We start from the raw sequence: 12,281 nt of genomic DNA on the forward strand, positions 1-12,281 counted from the left end.
AGCTATGACAGCAAACAGTTACACACGTGTAAGAAAACGGGTTTGCATTCAATTCACACAATTTGAAAATGGTCCTTGTTTTCCTTTCTGTCATCTTATATTTCAGCCCTGTTCCTAATTGTGGTGCTCAGCGTATTAGTGTTCTTCTCAGCACGCTTTCAGCGAATACAGAAGAAGGGAGTGTCACTGGCTTTCTGGATAACTAGAGCTTTGATAAGGCACTCTATTCAAAACACTCGTAAAGTTCTCTCTCATTCCCAGAATGACGGATCAGTGAGGAACCTCAGGTAAATTTTAGTAGCTCAGCAACCTGTGTATTGAATGAGGGCACATCATAAAAATAAATTAAACAAAAGTTACTGCAATGTGAAAATGATAAATGTCTCCCCCATAAAAAATATACTGTTGATTTCAGATAAAAGTTTCTATTAAAGTTGTTAAATCTTCTCAGAATAGCCAGAGGCAGAGAGGTGATAAATCAAGTTCTTTACACTTTCGGGGCTGAAGATATGGGAACAGTTGGATTCTAGTGAAAACTTATGGAATCCTCTTAAAAGTTGTTTTACATGAACACAGATGGACGCTGCGGTGGACCAGAGAGACAAAATAAAACTATTAAAAAATGGTCTTAAGTAAACTGCAAATTCCCCCGTGGCCATACAATGAATATAGAGAATGATAGCGTCCAGAAAACAACAACTGCTTCATTGTAACCCTATTTACACTGCTCACTTTGCTCAGTCATGGATGTTCCAGAACCGCCATACATCAAAGTTTCCTGCATAACTGGTAAATGAAGAACGAATGAAGAAATATAGACATACATGAGCAGATGCTTCAATAAGGTTTTTCAGGGGCCTGAGGTTAATGGGAGTCTTTCAGTGGGTTTTTGGACCAGACCCAGAATGCTTACAATTGACTAGAGAGCCACTTAAATTTGTGTCCCAGATCCAGTCTTTGCAAAGTTGGCATCATGGGATGTATTAAAGACAGTGCTCCCCAAAAGAACAGTCTTCCGAGCACACTGTTCAACCATGACGCCACATCATCATACCTGGATCTGAGACTGAAGTTCTCTTAATCACCGGTACACTAGTGAATGGGCTGGATCAGCGTGTATATGACACCATGCCACAGAGACTGTTTGTACAACCAACAGCAGTAGCAGTACATGCCTTTGGAAACCCAGAGCCACTGATGATGAGTGGTGTGTTCTCAGCTCAGTTTCTATTTAAGGACAGATCTGTTACCAGTCCAATAGACATGGTGACTAATGGCACAGATACACCGATTGGTTATGCCACAGCAACTGCACAAGAACTGATTCAGATGATTCAAATGGTATAGCCTACCAGCCTAATTCAACTCCTCCAGGCTCATGAGAACACGTTAAGGGACAGCAAAGAAAACTGCACATTGACAACATGGTTCAGCCCATAGGTCTACCGTACAGACGTATTCCTTCCCGTGCCAGAGAAGTATTAGCACAGCTTGGCATCACCACATCAGGGGTCTCCCCTACAGCAGTGGCCCAGAAACCAAATCAACCAGACATAATCCAGATCTGCATGGATATGCGTTTACCCAACCAGGCTATCAAGTGTTAGCAATTCATCACCCCACTGCAGATGACATTAATGAAGATCTGAATGGAGCAAAGTTCTTCTCCAAGCCTGACTTCACAGCAGGATACCATCAATCTGTGCTCCATCCTGAATCAAGGTACCTAACAACCTTCACAACACATGTGGGTCTATGTCAATATGAGCTACTCCGTTTTGGCATTTCTTCAGCCACAGAAATATTTCAAAACACCCTATGTGAAGTTCTAGCTGAAATCCCTGTAGTTCTTAATAGGAGTGCTGACATATTAGTATGTGGCACCACATCTGCAGAGACGACACTCAGCCAGCAGCTGTTGTTGAACGACTGCAGGAGCAGAATCTCTTGTCAAACCCAGACAAATATGAATGCAATAAGCCCACATTTGAATGTTTTGGATACACATTCTCCAAAGACAGCGACGGAGCAGACCCAAAGAAAGTGAAGAACATACATGATGGCCCTGTGTACACAAACCCCACTGAAGTTCGTAGCCTGCTAGGGCTTGCAAATCACTGTGGCAAATTCAGTCCAAGGTTAGCCGCTGTCCCGAAGCCTCTGAGAGACCTAACCAAGAAGGATCAAATATGGGTTTGGTCAGATGACCATCAAAATGCATTTAAGGAACTAAACAAATCCCTTACCAGTGCTGTAGTCGGGTCATATTTTGATTCTAGTAAGAGAACAAGCTTTTCTTAGACGCCCCCAGCCCTGATGGATTAGGAGCAGGCCTCACACAGGTTGACCAAAGTGGTCAAAGTTACACCATTGGCTCAAGCCAGCAAGGCTCTTTCCCCCACTGAATAACGATACCCGCAGACAGAAAGAAAAGCTCTTGCTGTAGCCTGAGAATGTTCCCATTTTCACGGACACGTTTACAGATGTCTTTTCACAATTCTGACTGATCACAATCTCTTGAACAATCCCTTCCTGCGCCCACCAGCTCGCATCAAGCAGTGGATGCTCAGACTTCAAGGTTATGATTGCAAAATTATCAGTTGGCCCAGAAAAGCATAACCCTGCTGGCTACTTCTCCTGGTGCCCTAGTCCTGAAACAGTTCACAACCACAACACCGTGGAGAAAGCAGAAGCTCATGTAAACCTCTTCCACTCACACCCCATTCCTAAAGCGCTCTTGTTACAACAAATAAAAATAGCCACTCAGTCTGACCTGTCTCCAAATGGTCACCAAAACCATTGAAAGTGGTCAATGGCAGGAACTTCTGCGTAGCCTACTGCACTTGACTTCTGAAACACAAGGTGTTCTGTGATCGTTTGCCCAGGTTACAGGTGAACTTACTGTGACAGACAATGACGTCCTACTCCAAGATACAAGACTCATTATTCCACGTTCATTGTGGGATCACACAATTGATTTGACTCATGCAGGTCACCAGAAAACAAAATCCCTGCACAGAGAAAGTTGCATTCAGTCCTGCAGAGTGTGCAGCAGTTCTGGAAAAATCACATTCCTCCACTACATATATCACCTCTGCCCACGTCCCCGTGGAGGGAGTCAATGTGGATTTTTGTGATCTCTCTAATGGAAAACACTTTCTGCTCTTACGATGACTGTCCTCATTACCCAGCAATTGAAATGATCTGTGCTACTTCTGCCAGCACTGTTATACCCAAACTAGACAAACTTGTGTGATCCTGTGGCAAATACAAGGGGCAGAGCTGAGGCCAGCAGTCAGGAATCAGAACCGATGGCACGTCAGAGCCAGGTTACATGGAGTAAGGGAAGGCAAGAGCTAACTCAGCTGCAGGCAAACACTTTGGGCTACCACCAAATTGCTGCTGCTGCTGGGCTTAATAGCTGGTTTGCTGATTCTTCCAGCCCATCAGGTGGTGTAGCCAATCCACGAGCCTACCCAGCCAGCTGCGTTCGCTAGATGGCCCGGAGACTGGCTTTGCTGCAGGCCCTGATTCCTGACGCTGTGAGTCTTCAAGCATAAGTTGTTGGAAATCGTATCTGAACTTTATATTTTCTTTGCAGAAAAACAGATAAACCTGTTCAATTGGCATCAAGCATCTCCATGACAGCATAAAACCAATCCATGGGGGATAGTGTTTTTAAATACCTGAACTATCAACTGTAACAGAACACTCAGAACATCTGATCAGATGATAATGGAAACGGCGTTAGGCCTGAATATCCATTTGAAATGTGCTTATGTCACACTTCACAGAAAGGTCAAAATTAATGTTACAGCAAAAACACTTTTCAAAGTACAATTATCTTGACTCTTGGAGCGAAAAAAATTCCTATTAGGTTTACAGTCTGGGGTTTAAGTCTCACAAGTTTTATCTGGGGAACATCGCAGATCAAATTGAAAGCTGAATTAAAGAGATATTGTAATGACCTTATCCCACCTGCTGCTTTTCTTCGTCCACTCTATTCCGTCAAACCTTACTCTCCAAGGTCTGTGATGCGATGTTTCTGACATAAACTTCAAACGTAATGTTTTAGCAGATTCATCTTATAGGCTTATGACTATATTACTTTACACTTTGCTGGAGGACTGACACTTCTCTCCTCTTGAAGGCATTTCTTTACCGCAGGAAGGAAAGCTGACCAATCCTGGGGACACAGCAATTACAGGATGTCACAACCAGAGCCAGTTTTCTGCTGCCCAAGTCTGACATTTGCCTAGGACATTTCACCTGCTTTTCAAGCTCATTTGTCTGCAAATATTTCTAGTGATTTGATGTTCTTAGATGCAAGCAGATGGCTTCGTGTCTTACAATCTTACACCTGCCACGTTACATCAAATGCTTGCTGACTGAAACCTATTTCCTACATGGTAATATGGCCCCCTTAGCCCAGGCAGTTAGCCAACATTCAGAGCCTTGGTGGGCTGTTTCCAGGAGGAGAAAAAGCAGAGATTTCTCTGATGGAATCCTTTTCACAAAGAATGTACCAAGTCCTGCCTCCTCGCACACAGCAGGAATCACACAAAGGGACACGGTTTCCTGCCTCACCATTCAAAGCCTGCTTGTCTAGCCAGCTGTCAAAAAGCTCTATCTTAAATCCATGCTACTAGTAGCACTTCTCCCGCTTTCCAGCTGCTGTCTCTTAGGTTTGGTCTACACAACACACTAGGCAATCAGACTAGTTTTAGGCTGGTGTCTTCCACTGTTTCAGCCATCACTAAACAAAGGACATGTTCCGTCACTGAGCCCGAATAGCTAGCACACCCATCAGCGTCAGCACGGCCTGACTGCCAAAGAGGAAAGCCACCCCTGCCGAGAACCACCCCCTGCCAGCGTAACAATACAGAGTTACACAGAGCAATAAAACAATTTGATCTCTGACATGGGCCTGACTTCCCACTGCTTTGCACATGGCTTAGTAGCTGTATGCGTAAAAGCCCGCAGTCAGAGAGCAGCATCTCACATACCTCGTCCATGAGTTCGCACAGGTTTAAGTTACAACACAAGGCGCCAAGCAGGGGGGGAATCAGGCGCCGTCACAGTATCCGTAATGCCCCATTGTGATGGGTGGCTTTGAGTGTCGCACCAATCAGAGGATCAGACTCATTCCTAGGACAGGCTCTTCAGAACAGCAAAAGGTCAGACTCATGCACAAAAATTGTGTTAAATTTCCCTTAGTGACAGATATGTAACCCTTCTGCTTACAGATATAAATCAGATACTTGCATGCACAGGTGAAGCTGTTTGTGCCTGCATTTACATGTGCAGTTGTGGCAATTGTGTGTGACAACTGGTGGTGCAATTGCACGTGCATTGTTCTTGCACAACTCTGGGATTTTAATGTGTTGAAAAATCAAACTCCTCAGGCACAAATATCCTGTCTTCTTACCCAGGACATCAGTAAAGACAAAAGGTAGACAGGGAAAACAGAAATTCAATGATATACAAGCAGATTTTGATTTAAAAATCTAACACCAGAACCACCACTGTTGCAAAGCAGCCAGTATGACTCCACTGAAGTCAGAAGCACTATGCTGATGTATACCAGCTAAGTGTCTGGTCCCAAGATGTACAATAAAGGATAATTGTCCAGCTGCAAGCCTGTAAAGACTGAAAATGTCCCTCTGAAATGGAAATAGGGAAGACACGCTGATGGCCGAAACATGGTAGCAGCCACTAGATCTGTAGGACACTGAAGTACAGTTCACCTTGCTTTGAAGGCAAGTTCTTTACTTATAGGACAGCTCTTCACTCTGCTGCAGTGTGATGCTGGGAGGCGGAAAGCCCTGCTTCTTAGCAACCCTTGTACGTATCACTTGCACGTCGGCAGTGGAACCTGGAGACCGTTGTGCGGTAAACCTCATTTTTGTTGGATTAATCAGAGCCATTTTTTGAGCATTTGTTTCAGAGAAGGAAATAAACTGGAAATAAACCTTAGCACATGGCCCCTATTCTCCTTTTCTTCACCTGGTCACAGATATTTTGTTTCTCTTTGGCCCATCTCTGCTTGGAAACAGAGAAAATGAATAAAAGTAGGACATCTTGTACTATCAAAAGTGAGGGCTCCAGAGGACTCATTATCTACGGGAGGCTATGCGTGACGTGCGCAGCACTTGAGCAGCGAAATGCAGTACATGTTCAATGAATTTGATCAGAGTCCTGGTCCTGAGAAATGTTCTTACTCAATATGGAGACAAGACTCTTAACTCTGAATGACCCTGACACGCACAAACAATGCTGCCTATTAGTTAGACAAATTATGTAAGCTCACACATATGCAATGTATCAATCATACGTGAAAGCTTTTGGCTGGCCTGATACAATACTCTGAAATTCCGCTCTCAGGACACTCACGGGTTACACACGAAAATGTATAGTTATGATGTGAGATGGTCTTGAAGCGCCATATTAAACGTGAGGTCTCTTTTGTGCCATGTCACAATGCAGTGATTACGCTGTGTACGATAGCGCTTTACATTGTGCGCAGCGGGATACCGTAGGGTATGTCCAATAACGATGCCAAATGGGACAAATGCTAACCAGACACCACAAGAGATAAAAAGTATTAACGGTAGCCGGAAATATCATTAAGTACCGAATACAAACGACTGGATAAGTGGTCGCATCACTGTGTCTGTAACTGGGATAGAGTGGATGTCCTCTTCGCGTGTGCCTAATAGACCGGAGTTACATCTGAACATAATACTCACAGCCACGAGACAGTGCCTCGGGCCAGTATCCGCAACCTGGCTGTACGAGAGAAGGGAGAGAACGAAGCAACGGAATCGCTAGCGTGGCATATAACGAGAGGACATGAGCGGTCACTACAGCCCAGTACGACGAGACTGGAAAGCTAGGAAAGCATGGCATGAATAGCAGAATTGACGCAAGCAGGTTACTCATAGATTATCAGGAGAATGTTCGTGTGTCACACCGGAGTGGTTCACTCATGGGTCGTTTTCTTAAAGCCCCAGACTCCTGGAAGCTCAGGCCGGGCGTATTATGGAATCTCAGCACGCTTATAGCCATACGTATATCAGTATCCCTTCATGTAGCAAGAAAAGACGTGAAACAACAGTGATCAGAATCCGCAAAGGTGCGCTCAGCAATCAGAACAGCCAACAAAAAAAAAAGTATTATTTTATGATTATCTCATGATTTATAAGGCCAAATCTTGTAGTGATTTTGAGGGAGCGGCCTCTGTCATACCAACAGAATAGCTAAGGGTCCAATGTGTGTTTCTTTTACCAGTAAAGGGATTTAATCAAAGGAACCAAACACCCTCGACCAGTAGGACCAATCAGGAACCGGCATTTTTCAAAAGACTTATGGGAGGGATATGTTGTTTGGGTGTTGGTCTTTTTGTCTGTCTCTCGGCTATGAGACGGGATCTTTGCTATTCTTCAAGCTTTCTAATCTTCTGTTTCCCAGTGTAAGTACAGGTAGTAAGACAATATAGGTTTTTTATATTGTTTTGTATTTACATGTGTGTAGTTGCTGGAATGTTTAAATTGTATCTTTTGTTGAATAGGTTGTTTATTCATTTTTTCTTTTAAGCCAATTATCCTGTATTGTCAACCTGTATGGAGACGTATGTTTATGTGTTTTTCTTTCTGTTTATATAAAGCTTTCTTTTTAAGACCTGGTTTGGAGTTTCTCTTGGTAGGCTAAGGAACGAAGAGAAGGGAATTTCTCTTTGTGTTAGATTTTACGGAGGTGAAATCTTGTTGGCAGCCTCAGGGAAGAAGGGCGGGGGGGAGGTGAATTGTCCTCTCTGTTTTGAAAGTCAAGGAGTTTAAGTACAGTATCGTCCAGGATAACCCAGGGAGGGGGAGCCAGGGATGAGGTAAAGAGGAGACAAGGGGAGGAGGTTGTTTTCCCTTTGGTGTGAGACTCAGGGCCTCTGAGTCTTGGGGTCCCCCAGAGAAGGTTTTGGGAGACCCGAGGGAGCCAAGCCCTGGAGTCCTTGGCTGGTGGCAGCGATATCAGATCTAAGCTAGTAATTAAGCTTGGAAGGTTCATGCTAGCTTCTCATTTTATGAACGCTAAGGTTCAAATCTGAGTAGGAAGCTACAACAGCCTCACTCATGATTTTTGAGCTCTTGTGATAGGCAATGCTGCGATAAGGGGCAAAAGTCACATGGGGACTTTTTGGCAGAACCAGAAAGTGAATCCAGGTTGTGTGTGTCCCAGAGCAGCGCTTTAACCTCCAGGGCTTCCTTTTCGAAATATGCAGTTTTAAGGTTCTGTCATTACATAGTGAACAATCAGTATTCAGCCCACCCTTGTAAACAGCCTTCTGTCCCAAGTAAACAGAACTCCTCATTCAGTGAAGGCAGAATTTTGTATCTGAAATGAGCTCTCAAATTGCTGTACCACACTCAGATGAGAGATGCTGCCATATTGAGGTCAGGCAGCCACTGACAAAAAACTCGAAATGGTTTTCCCTAGATTGAGCAGATATGCAGCATCATGGGAGAAAGACAATGCTCTCAAGCTTCTGCCAAGCTTTGTGATACCACCGGCAGTCAAAGCAGAGAAGGGCTGGAGCTGTGAAGTTCTCCTCTGAATCCAGATTCAAAGATTTGCACATTTCCACAGGGCTTGAACTGAGAATTTTGGTTCATCCTGATGTAGAGAAGGGGGCTGCATCCTCACTCACTCACGGCCACACTCCATGGAACACAAGCTCATGCCAATTCCGCTGCTGCTCTTGGCAACACTGCTTCCTGCTCTCGCTTGGTCAGGGAGGCAGCAACCCTGATGGGCTAAAAATACAGCTGAGGAGGGGCACAGTTCCCTTGCCCCACCCGCTTTCCATTAACCACCTCCCCTGCGACACTGGCGCAAGCCTTAGGAGCCCCTACGTTGGCTCTGTTCTCTGGGCCAGATTACAGCAGCAATATGGTATCAAGCCACCACCCCACACTGGGAGAGCAGGCTCATTGGCTGAGCTGAGCCCCGAAGCGTAAGCATAGCCACCAGCTAATTTCATTACGAGACCACAGTTAAAGCTGTGAGCAGTGAGTTCCCTCAGAACACGGTTAAATGGCTAAACAGTCTGTTTCATTTGGACTGGTGCTGTATGCAGAACTGGGGCACCACCAATCACAGGCCTTCTTAGAGAAGGGGGTTTAGTACAGTACGTTAGAGACAAATTAAATTACCTGTGCTGCCAAAAATCCATAAGCAACACTGTACAGTCAGGGTCTAGATATTCTAGGGAGAACAGGAAGGTTGAACTCCCAAAAATATACAACTCGAATCAACAGATTGTAAGCAAGATTACTGCACTCTAAGTGTGCACTGAGTAAGGGCTTTTATGAAAGCCAGGGCATCATGGTGATTAATATCATTGTGCAATGGCCGTACTAACCCTATGTGAGGAATTATGGACATTCTCTGATATGATACCTTTGGCCGTGAGTTCTCTACTTAGATTTCACCAATCAAGCGTAAACTTCTCAGACACTATAACAGCCATAACATGGAGTCCGAGACAGTCCCCTTGGGCAGTCTGATCTATCTAGGTGAGCTTTTCTTGTGATGGGTGGTCCCTTACCTCAAGGATCACAGCGATATTCAGGTTACTTCCAGAACCAAAGGACTAGCCACGTACCCCAGTTCAACTGCAATTAGCTCTCACACCAAAGATGCTCATAGTCAATTGTATAATAAACCATATAAAGAGTTATTAAACAGAAAAAGGAAAAGACAGTTGTTCACAAGGTTAATGCAGGTAGACAGACACACAACTGAGTTACAATCTTAAATTTCAAAAGGTAGCAGCGGGCTGCTATAATCGACAAGCTTTGTCCGTCCTTTAGGTTAGCTGCAGGCTAACCAGCTGAGGGTCTGTTTCTTACACCTAGCAAACCCTTGGTCCCCAGAGTCCAGGCAGCAGAGAACTAATCAATTCCTTCTTGTTAGGGTTTTTTTAATCCCCCTCCTGCCACGTGCTCTGAGTTGCTAATGCAGCAGATGGGAGAAGTCCACTTGCATGACTCATCGTCATGGTGGAGAGAGCAGAACAAGTCTTTTGTCCTCTTTAATGTCCACAATAATCTGTCTGTGTCAGGACCTTTCCTGTTGGGAAGGATGTAACACTTGCGTTAACGATCAGCACTTTGTACTAATTAATGTCTTTCTCCTGTCTGATTTACACAGTCACAGGGCTCACAGGACAACTGCTCAAATATTCCCTTACAACATAGGGTGCAGATGTTACAAGGGAGACTAATGCCGGCAGCAACTCACAAGCTCTTAATAAAGTCTGAACACTCCACACATTCTTATCATTCTGTACCTGTTTTAACAACACAGGTGAGCCAGATGGGGCCCAGGTGTGTACTTCTCACTGTTCCATTGAGCCTTAGCATGAGCTGGCACCTGGTCTGCCAGCATCACAGCCAGGTGGCAATGTGACCCCATAGCAGTCTGGGGGAAACCCCAAACACTGCTGGCTCAGAGACACACAGAGCTGGGGGTCAGGACAGAAGGATTCAATTCCCTGATCTCCCCAAAAGACCTTGACCTAATCACTTAGGCCTGGGTTTTAAAGGTGTTTGGGCAGCTATTGATGAAATCAAGGGGGTCAGGTGCTTCTGAAAATCCCACGAGCTGTCCATCAGCAACTGTAGGCACCTAGATACCTTTAAACATCACACCCTCCGTCTCTGTCCCTTGGCCCCCGAGCTGTGAAATGGGGTTGAGGATCATTCTTGTGTTTGTCTTGCCTGTGGAGCTTGTTTGCTCTCAGGGCCTAGACTGGCCCTTCCCGTGTGTCTGCACAGGGCCAGTACAACGAGGCCTCTAGCTGCTACCCAATATAACCAAGCTGGGGTCCTACTGACCTCGGTGAGTGTCGCACAGGTTGGCTCTACCCCTGGCTCACAGGAGAGGTTTGAGATGCATGAGCCACATGCTCCTCGCAGACACCCCTGAGCAATGGGGAGGATATAGAGGATTCGTTCCTCCTTCCAAGCAGTGTCAGCACTGCAAGGGTCTCTCTTGAGAAGGGGAATCAGTGAATTTCCCCTTAATTGACTCTTACAGCTCCTCCATGGGGTGCATGAGTTTATGGAGCAAAGCAGACTGGAGGTTAAGTGGGAAATGGCTCAATAAGGCCTGGTCTACACTACACGTTTAAATCGATTTAAAGAGCGTTAAATCGATTTAACGCTGTACCCGTCAACACTACAACGCCCTTTATATCGATATAAAGGGCTCTTTAAATCGATTTCTGTACTCCACCGCCGGAGAGAGGAGTAGGCGCTAATATCAGTATTACTAAATGGATTGCGGTTAGTCGTGGTGGAATCGACGTTCATTGGCTCGCGGCGGTATCCCCGTTGCGCCACTGCCCGCTCTGGACAGCAATCTGAAACTCGGATGCAGCGGGCAGTGTTAATAGGAAAGCCACATCAACTTCGCATTATATTTCCTGTTGCACCAGCGTGGAGCCTTGATCAGACGGCTGGCGATGCAGTTCTCACATCCAAAAAGAGACCATCTGGACGTACGGGGAGATACTAGATCTGATTGCTGTATGGGGGCAATATGTGTATAGAGCTTGTTAAGAACACATATGCACAGCGTTTGAAAAAAAATCCTCCAGGATTACACAGCGCTGCGTGAGCGTAACGGGAGCCAGAGCTGCAAATGGACGTATGGGAGGGGGTATGAGGAACTCAGCTATCACGTCACAGCAGTTCTGAAAAGTTTGTTCTGGTGACTCCCAATGTTGTAGGTTCAAACACGTGTTGGCGTGGTTCAGGGAACAGCTCCTCAGTTTCCCTCACCACACAGTGAAAGAAAAGGGAAGAACTCATTTTTGATCTTCCCTAATGATCACCTGATGTGTACTGAAGTACTGGTAGAAGTCGATGCTGGCAGCAGTGAAGAGCAAGTAATGCCGCTCCCTCTCCACTCTGCCCGCTCCCCGGTGGAGACGGTGCAATAGGAACAGTAACCGTCTCATGAATATCTAACATGTTGACATCGCGGCCAACATTGTGGTTGCTCCAGTAGATAGGACCAGAACGGCTAATAACCAGCTTCCAATAGCAACTGGGGGCTTCAGCCTCCTCCCTTTCCTGTGTAAAGAAAAGATTCTGTACTGCCTGGCTGTCAATAGCAGCAGCAATGCTGGGTTCCTCTCCCCACAACCGTTTAATGTCCTGCTGGACTATCATCACGCTGGGAGGCTGCCCTCCCCCTCATTTTATGTCACTAAACACTCA

The sequence above is a fragment of the Chelonoidis abingdonii genome, chromosome 3 (genome assembly GCF_003597395.2).
Source record: "Chelonoidis abingdonii isolate Lonesome George chromosome 3, CheloAbing_2.0, whole genome shotgun sequence".
Taxonomy (NCBI): domain Eukaryota; kingdom Metazoa; phylum Chordata; order Testudines; family Testudinidae; genus Chelonoidis; species Chelonoidis abingdonii.